Source organism: Melospiza georgiana, chromosome 2 (assembly GCF_028018845.1).
Source record: "Melospiza georgiana isolate bMelGeo1 chromosome 2, bMelGeo1.pri, whole genome shotgun sequence".
Taxonomy (NCBI): domain Eukaryota; kingdom Metazoa; phylum Chordata; class Aves; order Passeriformes; family Passerellidae; genus Melospiza; species Melospiza georgiana.
The window spans coordinates 5,174,081-5,195,545 of NC_080431.1; the positions used below are offsets into that span (position 1 = coordinate 5,174,081).

The 21,465-nt window shown below is 49.2% G+C and overlaps 1 protein-coding gene across 1 annotated transcript in view; it reads left to right on the top strand.

Annotated features, from left to right (window-relative positions):
* The first annotated feature begins 796 nt into the window (after positions 1-796).
* Positions 797-21,465, top strand: part of BCL9 (BCL9 transcription coactivator) — a 57,262-nt gene continuing 36,593 nt past the window's right edge. The window contains exon 1 of the mRNA XM_058018557.1: positions 797-849. The gene's annotated coding sequence lies outside the window, so the exon portion shown is untranslated. The remainder of the gene's footprint in view (positions 850-21,465) is intronic.

A 21,465-nucleotide genomic window follows, 5' to 3' on the forward strand; every position in this document is an offset into this window, starting at 1 on the left:
TGTGGCCTCACTGTTGGGCCCGGCCTATTTTGGGTGTATTCAGTTCTAAGTGCTGGCCATGCCTTGTGACACCTAGACTTTCTCCCTGAACAACTGGGCTTTCCCTCTGTTTACAGTAATGGGCGCCTGTAAAAATTTTTGGGAGTCCACGAGGTCTTGTTTTTTGTGATTTCTCCCTCTTCTTTTTCCCCTTGCCTCCCACACTGCTGCGGGATGAAACTGACCCCGAGGCGCTGGGCGCTGGGTCTCCGTGCCCGGTTATTTGCACGACCTTGGAGGGGGAAGCGGGGCGAATTCCCGGCCGGCTCCTGGGCCGATCCTGGAGGAGCCGGAGCTCTGGAGCCATGGTTCGTGCCGAGGGCGGGACGCGGCGGACCCGCGCTCCTTACTCGGCGGCTTTGGTGCCGGAGGGAGCCGGGAATGCCCCGATCCCTCAGGGCCAGGGGGAAAAGCCCCTGCCATGTTCGCGGGGAGGCGGCGGGCGCCCTCCTCCCTGCCCCGCGCTGTCACCGGAGTTGGAGTTCGCATGGAGGAGGCCGGCGGAGGAGGAGGAGGGAGGCGGGAGGCGGGAGGAGGAGGAGGAGGGAGGGGGCCGCCTTGTTTGTGGCTTGTCAGCAGCCGCTGGAGACAAGCCTCCATGTGTGAAAGCCGCTTGGCATGAATGCCTGGGCCGTACCAAGCGCCGCGGCGCCCGCGGGGGGAGGCGGCCCCGCCGCCCCGCCGCCCCGCGCAGACAAAAGGCCCGGCACGGCTTCCCCGTGAGTTGCCCCGGTGCTGCCGTAGCGCCCGCCCGGCCCCGCTCCCCGCCGCCCCCGCCATGCCGCCCCGCGCCCTGGCCGCCTGAGACAGGTAAGCGCCGGCCGCGGGCGGGAGGGCGGACGGGCGGGGGTTCCGAGCCGGCGCCGCCGCCCCCGGGGCCGCTCCCCGCCCGCCGCCGCCGCCGCTCCCCCGGCGGGGCCGCGTGTGCCGCAGTCAGCCCCGGGCAGCTCCGGCGGCCCCGGCTCGGCGCTGGAAAGTTTTGCGGCGGCCGCGGCGCCGTGCCTCAGTTTCCCCCCCGGGGAGGCACCGCGCCGGCCGGGGGGATCCCGGGACAAAAAGCGCCTTCCACCTGTTGGCTTCCGTCCCGGCGGCTTTCGGGGCGAGGAAGGGCCGGGGGGAGAGCCCGGGGCGGCCCGGAGAAGCCCCGCGGGGGAGGGTGGAAAGCCGGGGTCTTTTGTCAGCCCTCCATCCCGCTGCCTCCGGAGCCAGGCAGGGCGCCGCGGGGATGGGAGATGTTTTTTCCCCTCCTGGATGTCGGCAGATTAGATGAGATGTATTTACAGTTGCCGTTTATCAGCGAGTAAATATCGAGCTCGGCGTGAGAGCAGCGACGTGAAGCCTGCTTGCTTGCTCTCTTGCCGGAGGTTTTGTGGCTGTTATCCTACTGTTGGTGAGGTGATAATGTGCAAGAGCCAAAAAAAAAAAAAAAAAAGCAAAGGGGAGACAATTCCTGCTCCTCACAATTCCTGCTCCTCACAATTCCTGCTCCTCACAATTCTTGCTCCTCACACCCGGGCTTATCACAGTATCGGTACTGGCTTTGGTTAAATTTTGAGGGATATTTTTTTCCTTGTGGCATGAGACACAGAAAGCCTCCCGAAATGCTAGGTGCATCCTCACGAGGTCTTTTAAGTTTGTCGTGTGCCATCGTTCGGATTTCATTGATTCTAGTTGTTTTGTTAAAAAATAACCTCCAAGATTCTGAGCTGCACAAATGTTCGTCATCCTAATGTCCTGGCACAACCTATGCGAGGCAGGAGCTGGGAGAGGGGGAGAGAGTGAGGATATGTGCTTTCCCAGTCAACGCTGGGAGGAGAGCATCATGTGTTGAAGAATATGAGCAGGAATGGGAGATGGGGGAGGGAGTCTAAATTGTCCTGAGACCCTATTCAATCCAGCAAGGAAGATGGAGGATCTTGCTGCTGCAAAAAAAATGTACGGCAGAAATCTCAGCCAGCTTCTCTCTGACTTGTTACCTCCCTTCAGAAAATAAATAAATAAGCAGGAAAAGAATCAAAGCAAAACCCTGTGATTTGCTGTAGCGTTTTCCATGATACCTTTATCCCACATGCCTTACAGTCAGTCCAGTGATGGAGGTATGTGAGAAGCAGGGAGAGAGACTCTGAGGCTTATCGTCACAGGAGGGGGAGAAGTATCAGATCATGTTTGAAAGGAGACTTGTCAGGCAATGAGGGAGGGAGGAAAAATGCCTGCTCCAGGCAGCTGGACCTGGGCAGAAGAAGGAGGAGGCTCCAGCATTTATGTTTCTAAAGCTGGGTGGAAAATCCTTGGAGAGGGGATGTAGACAAATGGGGGAGCAGGGAGGAAGGATGTCTAAGGAAGACCTTGGGCTGTCTCCTTGGAGGGCTTTAAAAAGAGGGGAAATTTTGAACTGAATCAGGCATGGGCAAGGCTAAAGCATGGCTAAGCTAAGTGTGATGTAGCAGGACTTTCCAGTATGGAAGAACACAGAGGCTGAGTTGTCTAACTTGGTGGAGTTTGGGGCATTTGGTGAGGGGAAGAGATTTTTGTAGCTGGAGTGATTGTGTCTTGGGCAAGAATTGCATTTGGGTGAATGAGGAGAGAGCATGTGGCTTACTGCCTTTTCCATAGGTGGCTTCTCTGGTAGAGTGGCTTTCTGTTAAAATATCTTTGTGAATTTCTGTTTATTTTGCTGGAAACTGACAGTGGCAAGGAGAAAGTCACTCGTCCCTTGTGAAGCGATGAAATAGACCTTTATTGCTTTATTGATGTTTCCACGCACCCAGCGCCTCCACACACATGGAAACAGCAAGTTTGTGCAAACACACCTGCTTGAGTCGCACATCCTTCCTCTTGAGGGACAATGTGCACGTGTTGTGAGCGTGGCTCCTGCACAGACATGGCCCAACTCTTGTGTTTTCCTCAGTTTACAGGATAGTTGTTCCCTCAGCCTGGTAGCAGCAGTACATGGCAGCCAACTTCGTGATAGTACCAACTGCATAGGAGGTGGCTGAGACTTAAAACCAGTATGTGACATGTTGAGCTTTTCCATTCATGGCAGCATTCCCATGGTGGGGCAGGGACATACCACAGGTGTCTGGCATGCACAAACAAAATGCTACAGACGTGCAGAGGACAGATCTCAGGTCAGATTTACCCCAGGTCACTCTCTTTGAGAGGAAGCTGAAGCTGCCCCAGCTCGTTGCAGGCAGAGCTCACACGCTGCTCCCACACGCGCAGATCGCACGCGTGCACACTCCACCTTTGCTCTCCAGGATCACCTGTTTGAATCCAGCTGGGCTGGCAGCACAGGGAAGTTTTGCACCCTCCTGTATTGGGATTTGATGGCCTTTCTGTTCCAGCTTGGCGCTGGATGGGCTTGAGCCACAAAAGCTTAACAACAGGGAACACTAATGAGCCCCTGCTTGGCATGCTGAGAAGAAAGGCCGAGGGCTGAGTGGGCACAAAAACAGTGGCATGGAGCCCCTTGGCCAGAGTCTGAGCCTCGGCACGAAGGCTGGGGAGGGAGCAGAGGCTCAGGAGCCGGGAACAAGACGGCAGCGCTGCAGCAAAGGCAGGAGAGGAGACCATGTTGGGGGGAGGAGAGCAGGCTGCTGTTTCCACATCATCTGAAAACTCAACCTGCTGTCAGGACAGAAGGAAGGCTTGTGCATATTTTATGTCACTTTTCTCCTTCTAGGACAAGCTGCTGATCTGATCAGCTATGCACTTTAAAATCCTTGACGCGCCAATCAGCAAGTATGACTCGAGGCCAATAACCAGCCTTGGCCTCCTGCCTCGGCTCCTTTGTGGACATCCCATGCCGCCCTTCCCCGGAGAACGTGCGCACAATTAAACCCCGCACGGCGTTCCTCAACTGCGGCATGGGATGTGACGAGCTGCATGGAGACAGGGACAGAAAATGGCAACGTGTCAGGGCTGGGGGGGTGGAGGCGGGGAGGGGAGTTGGCCATTTCTTGTGCTGTTTGCTGATGTCTGGAAGGAGACTAAATGGGTAAATCGGTTTTCCTTTGAACTGCTGGTGTGCTGTTCCAGTCAGCTGCTCTTGCTTCAGAGGTGTTCAGTGGCAGCTCAGGAGTTGGTGGGGCTGGCGGTAAACAAAATGTGTTTCACTCCTTCAGCCTGAATCTTGTTGGGGGCTGTCAGATGAGGGATTTCTCCTCAGCAGTTAGTTATTCAGTGCTGCTTCTGCATGGCAGAGCCACTGGAGATGGGAGCACCACTGGTGCCCAAGGGTGCAGGGCAGCCCAGGCACTGTAGTTTTGACAACAGTGTCTCACACACAAATGTGTAACTCCTGTGTCCCATAAGCCAACTCCCTGCTTTAAGCATCATCTTGGGACACATGAGGAAGCAAATATTTTTTCTGTGTGATGCAGAGTTGTGACCCTAACCGAGGCCCTGCTTTATCCTTCACTTGTCCTGTGTGAGAAATGGCCATAGCACATGGAGGTCTCACAGAAGTTGAGGTCCTGGCACTGATCTGATGGACAGCCTTAGGCAAATTGCCTTAAAGCTGGCGTGGAGCTTCCTGCTGCAGTCTGTGAGATGGGGTGGTGCTTGCCCAGCACCCCAGAGGGCTCTGTGTGTGTGTGCGTGTGTGTGTGTGTGCAGGGCTGGCACACCAGCCCATGGACAAAGTGTGTGGTTTTGCACCGAGCGTGACTCACGCGACGGCAGCTTCTGCTCGAGGTATGCACGCGCTCTGCGCTCTGTTGGACAGTGAATTCTGCTTTGTCCTCCCAGCAGAAAGCAGCACAACTTGCCAGTGACATGGACTGGACATGTATTCCCATAACAACAATATCATAAACATATGGTGAACCTGGTGGAGCAACTGCTGTCTGTGTCTCCTCGCGAAACAAGGAGCTGATTAACAGAATCTTGAGGCTGTCTGAGGCTGTATCTCCCCAGACTGTGATCTCATCAGCTTTCCCAAGCTAACCTCAACCTGGTCACTGCTTGGATTGTAAACTTGGGCTGGCTGGGAGGGGGTGGGAGCAGTTAGCAGGAATGGCTATTTGTGATTCAGTCCACTTCCCTGTGACTCAGAGCTGAACCATCCCTGGGTAGAGTACTTGGGGATAGTACTCTTCAGATGTTGAACATCAGTCTCCTTCTTAGAAGTTCTTCAGTACCCGGGCTTGCTTGCTTGCTTGCTTGCAACTGGGTTTTTCTCAGCATCTTTTGTGAAAACAAAACCCTAAAAACTACTTCTGACTATTAAAGACGCCATGGTAATTTTTGCCAAAAGAAGAAGGGGGAGTGGTCTTAGCCCTGGGCACTTTGCCAGATTCGAGCTCAGGAAATTGCAGTCTATCTAGGTAAAACTCCCTATAGTTTAAATGAAAAAAAGTATTCATCTCTTACTGTCTTAAAGGGTAAGCACTGTGTTCTCTGGAGCCTTAAACAGACAGTACATTCTGGCTGGAGAGGTGGTTACAGTTGCTTGCTGGGAGAAGAATTTTTTATGCAAAAACTGGGGCCTTTTTTGCATTTTTGGGATGCTTCTAATTGCAAAATGCTGTATGCATTTTAGGTTATTGCAAAGCTTGAATGAATATGTGGCTCAACATACAAATGCAGGGAAATATGCTGGTGTGCTGTTTGCACAGGGAGCAGGCACAGCCAGCACATACACATCTTTTCTGTGGCAGAAAAATAAGGACCAGTTTTTTAGTCCTGCGCGTGTGCATCTGGGGGCTGGATTTTTGTATGTTTAGCAGCAATTGCTTTTGTAAGCTGCTGCTAGGGCACGTAACTGGCTGTGTGCAATTGCAGTAATGGAATGTGAAAATGCAACTGCACACAGACCTGTAATCTTGCATGCAAAATACTGCTGGTCTAGTTCTCCAGGTACCAAAAAATGGTCTGAGATTGTACTTGCCTTTGCATTTAACTGTGTTCACCTGCAATTTTCAGGTGACAGCTGTGTGTATGGAGTGCTGAATGATTATCCTTTCTATTTTTGCTCCAAGAAGAAGGAAATTAAATCTTTTACTAGTGATGATGGCAGTGCACGTGTCGTGATAAGTCCAGGATGGAGGTGGCTGGGGGGTTGCAATGAAAATTCTGCAATGATTTGAAGTCCTGGGAAAATGCATGGGTGAAGGAGAGCAGAGTGAGCTCCTGTTCCTCCTGCAGATGAGTACTGAACTGCCTGTGTTTGTCAGTGCTGTCAGCATCTGACCTTACCTTCTGCCAAATCCAGTGCTTTCAGGGCCCCCCAAAACAGAATGTGCATTAGGGCACAGATGGATGCAAGGCTAAATATCCATGCTGGGAAGGGTGTCCTTGGATATTCCAGGACTCCCACAGTGTGAAGCAGATCTCCTCCTCCTCACTCAGTGATGTGCCTCAGCCCTGCCCCAGGGAGATGCAGGCAGCTGGGGGGGAGACACAGGAGAACAGCTCACTTTCTCTGCACTTCATTCTCCAGCTTCTCTGGTGACAGTGATAACAAAGGGCTGCTCAGCATTAGGTGATATGGATCTCTCTCAGCCCACTAAACTCGAGTCGTGCAGGCTTCTCACTAGCCCTCAGGGCTTGGGTGTCACTGTACCCTCCCAGCCTGGGGTGGCCTGGGACAGTACCCCTGGGGACTGACAGCTGAACTTTCTCCACGAGTTCTGGAGGCATGGATTTCTCCTTACTGAAACCCGTGATTTTACTTTGAGGTTATTTCTTGCCATCCTGGGTCCTTGACTGCAATCACTTCCATTTTGCATGCTGCTCTTTGTAATTGAATCTATCGATGTATATTTAATCCACTTGGCACTGTGGTTGGTAACTAGGCACTGCTTCCCAGCCTTCTGTCACTTGTTTTCACAATTACTGTCTGAAGTTGGGGTGGGTGCCTGTCGCTCAGCTCCTTGCCCAGTTGCTAGACTGCCTGGGAAGACCTGTGCTTGACAGTCGTGTCCACAGCTGGTGCAGCTCCTGTCCTGCCATCTGGACTTCAGCCAGGTGTGCAGGACTTGGGTCATGGAAGCTAAGCCTGTTGGGTTTAATTCTCTTCTCTGCTGCTGATTTGCTTTGTGTGATCATGGGCAAGTCCTTTAACCTCAGATGGCCTCCACTGGGTTATCTACTTCAGAAAGGTGTTGTAATGCTTAATTATTGCCAGCTCTTCAGAAACCCCTGGTGGGAAAAAAATGCATTTTATTCAGAAATATTGCTGACCTCCCTGGCCTTTCTAAGCCACCTTGGTGGTGCTAGGAGATATTCTTTTTCCAACCTCAATAATGTTTCTTCAATTTTTCATCTGTACATTCACCCACTCTCTCAGCTGCATGTAAAAATGCCAAGCTGTCTGAAGCCATGGAAATATTTTTATAAACTTGACAGCCACGGCAAACATTCCTCCTTGGCAATAAACAAACAAGGTACACAACCTGCCATTAACATCAATTTATAGCAGAGAGACCTTCGTCACTCATTGATGAGGGAATCCTAGATAAGTCTTCTGCTAGCAAGCCATAAAAAATAGTGTTGTCTGAGATTAGGAAAATGCTGGATCCTTTGGGTTCCTGTGTGCAGGGAGTAACTGGGAAGCTCTGTTTGCCCAAGTGCATGTGGGAGTTCAAGCAGGCACCAGGTATTTGGTTTATTCAAGGCTCTTACAAACTATGTTTGGCTCGGGCGTACGTGTGCTTGGGGGCTTGCTGTTTGTTTGTAGGCACAAAAAGCCTGTTTTCCATAGTGGCACCTGAAACACAAAGGTGATACAAATTAAACTGGATAAATTTTAGACACCTAAAAAAAGAAGCTGCGAACAAAAGACATCAGTCAGCATTGCAGGAGCAGAGCCCTTGTCGTGCAGCCTCCCATGCACCCTCCTTCCATTTTCCTTGCAGCTGGCTGTGGGCTGGGAGGGTTGGCAAGCACCTGAACCCACACTGCAACACCTCCCTGTGGGCAGCACCCCACATAAGCACTCAGACAGTGCTCATTTTGGTGTGTTCTAGGTTAATTTACCCTGAGTACATCTAAACACAGAGAGGTCTTCAGAGACCTTGGTGGTGGTGGCCAAAAAGAAAAAGCAGGTACCCCTCTTCTTCTCTCATTACTTTGGGTTATCTCTTGCTTTTCTAGCAGGCTCTCTTCCTGCCATCTTTGAGTAGTGGATTCTCTGTGGTGTGCTCAGGAGAAGAAAGTCTAGCCTGTTCTTCACCTGTGTCTTTGATGGAAGACTCAAAGTAGGGAGCCAAGCTTCTTTCCACCACCCCACTCATTCACTGCCTCTCTGTCTCTGTGCCGTAGTTCCTCCCTTCTTCAAATGGGGATGACAAGTCTTCTCTCTGCTTCCACAAAACCTTTGAAAACTAAGGAGAAAAACATGCAGGGCATTTGTCTTCCCTCTCCAGGAAATCATAAATCCCTCCCCTCTCCCCTCACCCCTCTCCCTTCTCCTCTCTACCTTTTTTCCTCTCTCCTCTCCTCTCTCCCCTTTTCCTCTCATTTTAAGAGTTGTTATTATTATATTCTGTCCCTTTAGGTCTCCTCTACTTCCACCGCTCTTGCAATCTGTCTCTCTCTGCTGTTTCCATATCCCCTTCTATTTGCAGCTCTCTTCCTTCTGTTCATGTAATTTTCTTCTCTCACCCTGTATCTCCTACCCTCCCCCACTATTCATGCGCCGTGCGCTCCTATCGCTTCCCTCTGGTTTATCCTCCAAATTCCTCCCTTATGTGTGTCTCCACCACAGACCCCTTTTTGTTGCTGCTGCCTGTGTGTCCCTGGGAGCTGCTGGCCAGGCCTGAGGGAGGAGGGCAGGGTGTGGGATCAGCTGGACAGCCCCTGCAGGGTGGGGGTTGCCCTCTGAGGAGCAAGGTGAGGCTCCCTCCATGTCTGTGCTGCTGGCTCTGGATGGAGCTGCTGCGAGTCCCGTTCTGAGCTGCAGCACGGTTGTCACTTTAATGTCTGAGCACTTTGTTTCTGCCTGGAAGCTTGATGAGGTCTGTAGTCTCAAATGTTGTCTCCTGATGTCACCTTACCTCCTTGGACGTGACCTTGTGACCTTCTCTGGTCCCATTGTCCTATTCCCATTGCCCTTATGTCCCCCTGACTGCAGACACTCTGTTCTGAACACATGGCTTGTGTTGTGCCTGGCTGCCTGTTGACAGCTCTGGTTGTTGAGAGGATGACTGTCCCATGTGTCACTTGCAGCTGAGTTCAGGACCCTAAGCTCTGCCAGGGAAAGCCGTGATGGAGGAGGGAGAGGCTGGGCACCACAGGTCTGGGAAGCCCTGTGCATCCTGATGGGGAGTTGCACTGAGCCCACAAGCCAGTGCCCAGCAGGTCAAGACAAGTGTGCTGTGTTCCTGGGAGAACTGCTGTTGTGACAGGACAGGATCCACAGGGTCACTGCCTTAGGGAGAACCCCTCTCCCATCTGCCTGAGAGAGCCACCTGATCCCAGCAGGAGGCTATCCCACTATCTCCTGTGGGATAGAGTTTCCTCCAAGTCAGCCAGGGTGGTTGTGGTGTATTTAACCACCTCTCTTCAGGAATGGGATTTTGGCTGCAAGGATCAAGCCCAGTGCCAGCATGGTGGGTTCTTTATATCCCCTCATGGACTCTGTTTTCTTCACACATTGGGGATATATGGCATGGAGAAGTCCCCTTCTCAGGGCAAGGAGAGGTGGCTGCATCTAGGCTGATGGGAGAGACAGCCAAGTCAGGGCTCATGAGGTGCTCCTGACAGCAAGGCACAGGGAGGTCAAGGAGATGGCCACGTGCTGAACTTCATCCAGTGTCCTACAGAACAGGGCATGGTGACTTTTGGGCTCCAGTGGAGTTTAGCTCTACTCCTGGGTAGCACATTTCCCTCTGCCAGGTGTCACTCAGTCCCAGACTGAATAATGTCATGAGCCTCAGTTCCCCTGACCAGACAGTTCCTGATTTCTCCCTTCTGTCTCTGCAGCACTCAACCCTTCCTTAGCATGCTGGATGATCTCCCTTGTGCTTCATGTGAGGTGCTGTGCGCTTTTTCCCGTTTTTCCCACAGCAGTTTTTCTCCCTCTCCATACCTGCTTCACCTGTTTTACCTGCTTTCTCCCTCCTGCTCTGCCTCTGGGCTAGGTCTCTCTCCAGACTCTGTCTAAAACCCTCTGCCTCATTTGCCTTCCCATCTGGCTTCCTTGTCTCCCTGGTCATGCCCTGAGCTGTCAGAAGCCAGGGGAGGAGGACCTGTGCAAGAGCAGGGCACAGACTGGAGGGTGTGAGGAGAGCAGAGCAGGAAGGCAGATTCCTAAAGCAGGCTCCATCATTTGCTGGTCTCTGGCCTCTCCCAGGTATGTGCTCTTAGCCACACAGCAGAAGTCCCCTTTTCCCAGAAGTGTGATTTTCCCATTGCTTCTACTCCACTATTGGCAAGCTCCTGAAAGGTTAATGAAGTCATTCACTGCAAAAGGAAAAAGCACATCTTCCCATGTTTTGCATAAATTAATCTTGGAGATTATGGAGCCCAGGGCACAGGATATGCAGCTATGTCCTTGAATCTTGTCACCCAAAGTGCAGCTCTGGGAGTATCACGTAGGTGATACTGTGCACTCCAGTCCTTGATATCAGCTGAGGCTAAAATGTAGGTAAAAAGCTGTGGCCTCCTCAGTCATCTTTATTCATGTTTCATTGTGTGTAACAGAGACTGGGGAGGAGGTACCCAGGAATGCCCACAAGCCCTTCCTCCCATTGCGGTGGATCCTTGTTTCCCACAGATCCTCTTTAGAAAATGCCCTGTATCAGGTTTCATTCCCCCTGGATTTTTTTTTTCTGCCTGAGAATTATGCAGAAAATCATTCAATTGGTTTTGAACCACATGAGTGGGAGCAGAAACCAACCCCAGAAGATAAGTGTTCTGACCTTTACTGCACTCAGATAACTGAAAATAATAACAAATAAATGCATCTTGTTTCTAAACCTCAGACTTAGGTATGTGTCCCTGCCTTACTCAAGGAGAGCCTGAGCTCCTGGGAGGGCTGAGGTTATGAACCTGGGAGCTGCCTGCAGTAAGCAGCAGCCCCTTTGCTTTCCTTTTGTAAGAGGAGCTGGAAGCAGTCCAGATATTCAGGATGTGAGGGGACAGGGCCAAGATCCCCACACCCCTGCCATCTTGCTGCTGGGACCCTGCATGTTTTCCCATGCCTAGAGTGCTGGGAGAATGAGAATTTGTTTATTTCTTGCCTGTGTGTGTTTCTTTGTGCTTTTTGCCTCTTGTTTTCAAATATAGGGCTGACCATTTAGGGCCATGCAGGGCTGGCTACCAACTCTGCATGTATGCAGACCCTGCATAAGATGATGGGATTTGCTCAGAAAAAAAAAGTGCTAAAGCCTCCAAATCAGTGAGTACTTGGGGAAAAAAAAAAAAAAAAAAAAAAAAGGGAACCTGTCTAGAAGGAGGACATGCTGAACTGTTACTTGCAGCGAGCTCCCCAGGTCTGGGTCTTAGGTCACTGACTCAGACTTCCATCATCTCTGCAGATGCCCCTGGGGAGGTCCATCTGAGACAGCCTCTCTCTGCAGGCTGCTGGTGACAGTAAATATTTGTACACTGCTTGCTGAAGTGCTGATATGGGGCTGGAGTCCCATTGTGCAGTGTGCTGTCCAGACCCTGGAAAGAGTGCCTGTCCTGAAGGATTTACTGCAATCCCAAATGAGAGCTGGAAAACAGGCTTTTTTGCCTACAGACAGGCACCAAGCACCAAATTCATGGTGCTTTCTGTCATGGCTGTGGCTTGATGCTCCTACACCTGGATGTTGCTTCCCTTCCCTCCTCTTGTCCTGGGGAGATTGTTTGCTTGGTTTCTGCCATCCAAACCACCAGTGACTGTAGCAGCCTGTATGCAGACCTTGGGGAGGATGTTGGGAGCTTTCTGGCACTCAGTCAGGGTAAAGCACCTTATTTATTAGAGTCTAATGCCCGTCTGGGATGTACTTCTGATCTAAAGCTCCTGAATTCCTCCCTTTTAACGCTGAAGAAGCCATTCAGAGGCCCCCTGGGCCCAATGTGTGCTTCTGCTGAAGACTGCCCTGATCGTATATCTACCACTGCCTTGCCCAGACTTCGGGTTCAGTGATTTTGTTTTCATTAGAAGATCTCCTCCAGCTCACCTCTTCCTTCAGGGGTTCCAGCGGATACCCAAACAAATGTGATATTCAGCTACTGCAGTGTATGGAAATGTGCATTTTCAGCATGCAACCTGAGACGTGCCTGGGTGTTTGCATTTGTGTTGTGTGGACGCTTGCATTCATGTCTGCCAGTGTGTTTGGGCTGGAGGAGGCAGCAGCAAAGCCTCTGGCAGCTGGGAAGAAAGGAATGACAGGCTTGCTAGGGGAGGGAGGAGAGAGTTTGGTAGCTGAGATGAGGATTGGGTAACAACTGGAGGGGGAGATCAGATTTAGGATCCATGTTGCTCACTTAAGAAAATAGGAGAAGAAGCAGTACATTGTTTATTGGGGATTGTGTTATTCCTGTGCATTATTTATTAGACTTCTGCTAATGGTACTGCATAAAGAAGTGGCACTTCTACAGAAATTTCACAGACAGCTGGAGGATCAGTTCCAGGAGGTATTGTAACCAGGTCAGGTTGGTGTAGGGAATCCTGCTGGGCTCAGTTTTGACAGGCTTTGGAAAAGAGAAGATTGTTCAGGAGGCATTTGGAGGGGAGAAAGGGGGGGGATGTCTGTGACTCACCAGGGAACAATGATTGCTGTGAGGATAAAGGGGCAGGCTGGAAGAAGACCTGGAGACAATGGTGAATTCCTGGGTTCAGCAGCTTCAGGATTCCAGCCTGAGGTACAAGAAAGCGTGAGAAAATGATGTGTTTAGGAGGAAGCTTTAGGAGTAATAAAGGCAGCTGGTGAGAGAAAGCCAGAAGTGAAGAGGAAGCAATGCTGCACCTTGAAGTGGGTCCTTTAAGGCTTGATTTTGAGGCAGGAGTTGGAAGAATGGGTGTGCAGTGACTGTAACTGAGCCCTTCCTGAGTTACCTGTAGTGTCTGTGAGCACAGACCTGCTGGTTTGCAGCCTCTGCAGAGGTGTTGAGGTACCCAGGTGTAGTGAGAGTCCTATGGATTGGATAAGTGTGTCCCAGCTATTCCAAATGAGCCACAGCTGCCAAGTCCTGAGTTGGGCAGCAGCTGTGGCTCGTAAAGGTAACTGGGATAAAAGGGGTGGGCTGAGAGCCCTGGAGGAGCTCCTGTGGAGGTGTGTTACAGAGAAGAGCTGCATGGTAGAAAACCAGCTAGAGGGTATGGACTTTAAGAGTATAATGACAACAGTATGGGACTCTAGAAATATGATAATAACAACAAGATAACAATGCCCAGGGACAGGAGACCAGCTAGGTTTGTGAAGTTCATAGTGCAGACAGATGGGTGCCCCCAGCCACTCCTCGGGTACTGGTCTTTTCTTTCATTTGCAAGATGTCTGGTCACTTAGAGAGGTGGGGCTGCTGTTCTGGTAGGTGGCATTCTTCTTTCCCTCAGCCATGAATCTGAAATCAGTCAATACTGGAGGAGGCAATCATGCCATTGGTGCAAACTGTCTTTGGGTGAGAAGCTAACTCATAGTCACCAAAATAACCAGAAAAAATGTAAAGGTTTTATTTTTAAGGTTTGTTTTACCCCACCACGTTCAACCGTTGGGCAGGGAACACCCTCCTTGCTGCTTGTGACTTGTTTCCATGAGCCAGGAGCAGGTCTAAATGGAAGTTGCCTTGGTGACACTTCAACCTGAGAATCTTGGTGCTGAGCTGGTGCAGAATTTTGGGGCTGGAGGGGAGGAGGAGAAACTGCAACATAAACACAGCTTCATGGGATGTCCTTTATTTTTCTGACTGCAGTATGAAGCCTGCTTTGGTGGATGGAAGTCCTGTGGCACAAACAGTAACTCCATTAGCCAGAGCCAGCCCCTGCCCTCAGCCATCATGTACAGCACAGCTGAGCTACCATTACTGAGTGGTATTTTTATTTATTTTTAACCAGGATTGATGCAAATCATTCAACAAGTACGTGTGACTGTTGACGTGTTTAAGAGTTGTTTTGGGTTTTATTTTTCAGTTATTGTTTTAAAACTGCACTACACCCTACAGCAAACCTCCTTGTTGTGTGCAGCTATCCTGGGAGTATGGGTAGTGCTAAGTGCACTGAGGACTGTAACAATAACTCTGTGAGAGTGGCCTGGAGGTTTGGAATTAACCAGGCCATGATGGGACATGATTGTGTTAATCCACTGTGTCATTTAGAATAGAAGGTGACTTGGGCCAACCAGCTGAAATGCCTTCAGAGTGTTTCTCCACCTTGGGACAATGTGTGATCATCTGAGATCTGGGACTTGAGTTCTAGCAGGGATTATCCATTGGGAAAGGACAGTCCATTTTGAAAGTGAAGTGCTGATGGGTCCAGGAATGATGAAATCACCCTTGGACTTTTTTTTTTGTGTGTGTGAACTCCTAGAAGTCATCTATGTTGGTATAAATGAGATCATTTGGCCTAATTAGTTCCAAGCTTAATTAGCAGTAATTATCCCAACATGGGAGTAATACTCAAGTAGGAAGTACTGAGTCCTCGATTAGATAGATCTCTAATTGGTGTTACAATATTGTAATTAAAGCATGCTTGTACGCCTCTGCCTCTGCAAGTGATTTGTTTTATGTCTGATTAAGCAGGGAGTCCGGCAGCCTCAAGGAGGCCAGGACATCACCACTGATTGAAACACTGTATTATTCTTTGTTATAGGAAAGAAATGATGAATCACATGTACTAGGAAACACTGTGGGCCAAATTAGTCCTTTGAGTAATTGCTACTGGAGTTAGGGAAATTACAACAGGGGTAAATTTGGCCTCAAGTGTATCAGCTCTATCTGTGTATCACACAGTTAAACAAATACTCATTTGAATGTGCAGTCTGGCAATTACACCATCAGACAAATGTGAGTTAATCTGCATTTGCGATCACTGGATTGCAGGGGTGAGTTTGGCTGCTGGGTGATGGTTATTAGGTTGCACATTCTGCTCAGATTTTGTGGGAGGTGGTGCTGTACATCCCAGGATGCAGCTGGCACAGTTTCAGATGGCCTCTGCTGGCTGCAGTGTCCTCTCCTTGGTGAGGTGGGCCCTGGAAGGTGCTGCTAGGGCCACCAGGAGCAACTGGAGGAGATGGACAGACAGAGTCCTCTTCCAGCAGTGCTGCCTTCAGTCTGGCTGGTCTGATCTTCCCTAGCGCAAGACCCTTCAGGGTATCAGGTAAACATGTTTTTTGAAGAAGTTTAAAATGAAGAGAGTGATAATGGGAACTTTCTGAAATTAGTCAGCATCAAAACACGAAAGCTTCCTATGTCTTTTTAAGAAACCACCTCCTTAGGAGTTGGCAAGTGTGCTGCTTTATTACTTATCTGTTCGCTACATGAGTGGGCGACTGTACTTCCTGATTTGGTTCTCCAACATAGAGAGATCATCAGCATAGGTCTGTAGAGGACAGTAACTCCTCGCCTACAGAAAGTAACAAATAGGAATGCATGTATCCTCTGGCTGTCACAAAGGATTTCTAAGCACAGTCGAGTCACATCCGAAGTAACACGTCATCTTGTTTCCATTCTACAGCTGCAGAAACTGAGGCACAGATCACTTACTTCTCTTGCTGCAGCTCGTGGAGCTGCTGTATGTGGCAGTGCAGGTCTCATCACCTCCTGCTTCACCCACAAAAACATCTTTCTTTCCCAGGAGGGAGAGTCCTCCCGGAAGGAAGGAGCTGACTTGAGCAAATAAAGTACACAGAATTCTGTTAAAGCAATATTAGGGATAAGAATTTAAACACCCCATGCACGGGAATTCAAAGCAGGGGTTTCCATAGCAGCGTTGCTTGGCCATATTGTATATACACTGTTTTGCATTGTGCTGGTGATGTCAAAGGCATATTCTAATATCTGTGTGTGCAATATGTCTGAATCAGAGTTGCTATGAAACTTAAGGGAGAATTACACCATGGAGGCATATTCTTGTGTGGTGTTGGGAGGAAATAACAGAACTAGGTTTTGCTGGGATTTTTCTCCAGAGATAATTTTTCTTAGAAAATTGCTGATTTGCCAGAATTGTTGCTATTTTCAGGAAAAGTTGACTCCAGTTTTGTGTTTCATCTTGGAGAAAAAAAAAATGGAAAAACATAAGAAACATTTTTAAGCTGTCAAAATGAAACATTTCAAGAAGGTAAAACGAAACCTTGCATTAAATTCATTTAGTCAGTTTCTAGGTAGAAATTTGGAAAATTACTTTTTTTTTTTTTTTTTTTTTTTTTTTTTTTTTTTTTTTTACCCTTATCAGATGTAGAACAGTTATTTGAAATTTCTGAAAATCTGGAAGGAATAAAAAGCTTGTTCTTTCTCACCACATAGTCCTGAACTGTCCTGGGAGTGGCAGGTGGCAAGGGAGTGACTGCATCACCCAGTACCATGTGTGCCTGCCCGCTTGTGTGTTGCAATGGGAGCTGTGGGAGAGGTTTCCCACTGAATACCTCTCTAACTACCTGGTAAAGGCACGTAGCAAAAAATGCCTGCTCCAAAAACCGCTCCAATCTTTCACACAGCTCAGCTGTCTCTAAAAACCGCGGCATCACCTGGATGTCATAAGGTTGAGCCTCTGCACCGGGAGTGTTTTGGGTGGGAGCCACTGTTTGTCACGTCGTTAAACCTGGGTTCAGCAGATGCTGGGGTCTCTGAGAGGGGGCTGCCTCCTCTCCCTGCCCGCACTGGGGGTCGTGGGGCCTCTTCTCACCTCCCTGTGCCTGGACAAAGAGAGGGCCTCCCCAGTGTCACCGCAGCTCTTCCCTGTGCTCGTCCCTCTGTGCCCTTCGCTTCCAGCACCTCTGAAGCTCTCCTGGGTAGCAGGAGGGATGTTGCACCCTGGGCTGGGAAAGAGTGCTTGCACTCATGGAAAAGCCCTGTGAGTTATTTTGGCATCGCTCTTCCTGCTGGCAGCAATGTTTCTTCACTGCCAGCATTCCCAAATGTTGGTGTAGCCTGTATGCCAACGTCTCTTTTCTCCCTGCCCCCTCATGTTGCAATTGCTAATTTCTGTGCCTGTGCCTGAAGAGCTGTAGTTTAGACTTGCTTTCCCATGCATTGAAGCCATTCTTGTTTAGGGAAGAAACTGTACAAGGGGTGTGGGAGAGAGAAAAAAAGAAGAGAGCTGGGGTTTTTTTCCCCTATGGGGCAGTGACGAACGCTGGGTATTAGAGAGACAAGCTGACAAACATCTGAATGAGTGGAAGAGACTTCTAACCCAAAGGGAGGAGTTGTGGTTTAGGTTAAAGCCACAAAGGAAGTGAAGGAGGTTACCACTTTCCTGTCTGTGGGCAGGAGGTTCTCCTTGTGCTCGTTTGAAGGCTTAGCTGTAGCTCATTCTTCCCTAGGAACACGCTCATCTGTGTACTTCTTGAAAGGCATTCGAGCTGCCGTCTGATCTTGGGAGTGACAAACATCCCCTTTATACTCAGAAATCAGCAGGAGCTGGGAGCTAAAGATCTGGGAATCACAGTCTAATTTATGGAGCCAGATATTCTAAAGCGTCTTGTTAGGCCATGTGTCTTGGTTGGTGCTAGTTCATGTAATGTTTTTCTATGTGCTTCTTCCTCTTGCTGATTCCACTTGGATTTTTTGTTGTAAATATCTGTATGTACCTCTGGGGCTTGTTGGCTCCCCACAGGCCTCACTTCTCTCATGTTCCTGAATGATTGGCAAATTGTGTCTCCATCCTGCCTGGATCCAGCAGTCTAGCATGCTGATACAGGACAGATTCTGAATGTCATTGGGTTCCTACCAGCATGGCCTGTGATCAGGATTTTCCTTGATTTTCTGTGCTTGCTTTTCTTTTGACGGTGCAGAGGCTTTAGCTGTATGTGGTTGCAAAGTTTGTTGTCTCAGCTCTGCAGCTTCACTCTTCATCTGAGAGAAGAGGGTGAGTGCTTAACCCTGGTGTGCTGCAGAAGGCATGCCAGGAGGGAGATGAAAGAATCCAGGATTGCTCTTACAAGAGCATGAGCCTTCTCCTGAGTCAGAGGAGCATGGGCACGTGAGCTGGCTATCTTAATCCCAGCTATCAACTGGTGACTGCACACTTAGAGCCACTGTCAGTGACAGTGGCTTCAGTGTGTGGTGCTGCTGCCTTCTGATTACTGTGCACTGCTGTACATGAAAAGAGCATCTGAAAGGTGCTCCCTGAAGGGCCGTTTTGTGGGCTCTAACCTTCCATTAACAGCTCACCTTAGACCCTAACCCTGGCCTTGGGATGCAGCAGAGATATTTCATTTACCAGGTGTGAAAATCGTATTTTGCCATGTGAGGATGTTTGCTCTCTCAGGTGTATTACAGCAACTGGGGTTTATTTTTTTTTTTTGTTTGTTTGTTTGGGTTTTTAATGCTTTGTTAAAACTACAAGGTAGCATTAAAGATTTATAAGTGGCAAATGTGTCCTTTTTTGCAGAGTGTTTCCTTTTAGAGACCTTCACAGTATTGATTTCAAGTAGATTTTCCTCCTCTGTTTTAAAATGTTTCCTTTGCCTATGGATTTTCAGCATTACTCACTGGAGCTGTGTGCAGTACATTCCCCAGACTGTCCTATCAAGCCAGAGTCCCTTACTGCTGCTCTTCAGGGACCACTTGTGAAGCTGGAAAGACCATTCATTTGCTGTGTTCACTCAGTCCTGCACAGCTATCCTGCATCACATCCTCATTAGTCCAGGATGTGCCAGTGGATACCACAGCTCATCTGGCACCAGCCTTGAGCTGGCCCTTCCTTGGACTGAGCGGTGTTTGTTGGGATGTTTTAGATGTAAAGGGAAAACAAGCTGTGTGATGGGGAGATGAGGAGATTGGAGTGATGAGCAGCTGATATAGTAAGGTCGTTTGGTTTTGGTGTCAGCATTTCATTTCTCAAACTCATCCTTGTGGCCACTAGAGTGGGGAACAGGGATTTCTTTTTGGAGAGGGCAGAGGACTCAGCAGGAAGGCTGAGAGTGCTGGCCCAGCACAGATCCTAGAGGAGTGAGGTACCACTGCCCTTTCAAGGAGTGTGCTGGTGTCCACCAGCCATTTCTATGCCCCAGGATGGGCCCGTGTTCTGCTGGTGGCTGAAACATCTCAGTGACAGCCAGCTGATGGTGTGGGTTCAGCCATCTTGTGGTGGATCATATCTGTAAGATGTTGAAGACTTGGATTCAGACCTTAAAGCATCTGGCTTATGGAATTTGGCTTTGTTTACTGTAGTGTTATAGCCTTAGGGCCACAGAAAGGGCAGCTTTATTGAAGTCATTGGAGTTGTGCTTGCTTATGGCAGCAGGGAGCTGGGGACATGGTTTTTTGGAACATGTTGCCAGGAACATAAACCCTTTTCTTTGGGAGATGCTTTGTAAGGATGACTCAAGTAAATGCCTGGGAAACATTGTCCTAATGGAAACAAGTCATTGGAGTGATCAGGTCTCAGAACAACTCTTATTTCTTCCTCACATCTTTCAGAAGCCACCATCCTAAGGCTCAGTTCTTCTCTCCTTCCTCATTATCATCCTAGTTTTGAACATCATGTACACCACCAAGAGCAGGAGCACCCAGGGGACGCTTCAGTCTCTGCACATGGGGGAAATAAGGCCTTGGAAGAGGAAGGGATCCAGGCAGGGGGAAGTTGTGTCACTGGACAGAGCAGCAGCAATCTGTTATAGGATTCTAAAGAGGAAGGTGTCTGTGCCTCAGCATTTAAATATTTACAGGAGGTTCTTGCTACACTCCTTGATGCTGGATGCTCAAATAAAAGCAATTACCAAAAATACAAGTGATTTCTAAGGACAGTGCATGCAGTATTACCTGCATTTCTTGCATGCTGGGTGACCTGCTGGCATGAATTTTGCCTTGCTTTGACAGAGAGGGCAGGCAGAAGATGCAGGTTGTGTGTAGGAACAGCCCATGTTGTAAGCAAATCAAGGCACAGGGAGTGTCCCATCAGAGTTCCATTACCCAGGCTGGTCCCTTGTGCAGCACCAGCTCACTTGTTAAATGGATGTTCTGAAATAAAAGGGTATAGATGGAAAGAAGCATGCAGTCCTAGGTGTTTCTGAGGACCTGCAAGGCAGGTATTGTCAGCAGATGTATTCCTGCTGGGGAATAGCCCGGTATGATTTAAAATAAGCTGGCAGATTTTGTGCTCAGATGGACTGGGAACATTCATGCAGTCTGTTATTGCAGTTCAGCTGTGAGAGGCCAGCACCACTAACAGAGAGGGACTAGCAAAATGTTTGGGCAGAAGTATGTCCAGTCATGACATCTGTTGCTAAAGTGGTCCACAGTTTGCACCATAAAAGTGCATAAGTAAAAATGGAAAAGAAGAGCGAGGTGTTTATATAGCTAGGCCAAAACTCTTGAGTGCCCTCTAATAATGAAGAGTCCTGGGTTTGTTGGTGTTGTCCTCTATCATCTAAGACCTTGCAGATCTGAAAGCTGGTGATTACTGCAGGAGAAAGTCAGCATCATACTGATGATAAGCCAATGTCTAATCTAAAGAGCAAGGGGGGAAATCTGCGTGTTTTCTTTGGAGGCATCTCTGTGTTTTATGTAATTTTGGTACAATACCTGAAAATCAGTGGCTGGTACTTTTGAAATGTATTTCTTTCATCAAAAGCTGTTTGAAACAACAGGTTGCACCTATCCATTCAGTCTAAGCTCCCTTGACATTTTTAAATGACAGATAATGAAAACTGTCTTCATTATAACTCAAGCAATTTCATCAGACTGTCACCAGCAAACAATGGCAAACTAAAGACTGAACAACCCTCAACTCTACTCTCCCAGGTACTTGTGCTAGAGTACCTGGTGTCTTTTCAGCTTGTAGAAAATATAAGAGGTGATATGTCTGCTGGGGAGGGTTCTGTGTTGTGAGGCATTAGAGGTCAACAGGAGCATGTTAAAATCTGTCTGGGAGCCAGCGGTCAGATGGCATTAAAATGGAGCACAAATGTGAGAATGATCGTGGGTGAGAGACACGGCTTATCTAACTGAGCGCTGAATTCTGCACTGCCTTCAGTTTATGAATGGGTTTAAAGCATGGTGCCAAACAGACCATATTGCAGTTGTCTAATCCTTAGGTGACAGAGGCAGGCATGATTGTAGGCAGAGCTGCATCCAAGAGGGCTCATCAGAACAGCCCAGTCAGCCTGGCATTATTGCTACCTGATCTGTGGGAATCGGTCCAGGCCCTGGATCTGAGCTGCCGCAGGGAATCCTGGTTGAAGGAGCAGCTGTTGAGGTACAGTACTGGCTTAGCTTCCCCTGCCTGTCTCTGCCCAGCTAGCCTTGCTGCAGGCTTGCCTGGCTGAGCATCACCCCCCAGGTCCTTCCCCCCTTGCCCACCTCCCCAAATACATAGACTGAACCAAGCTACCCCCC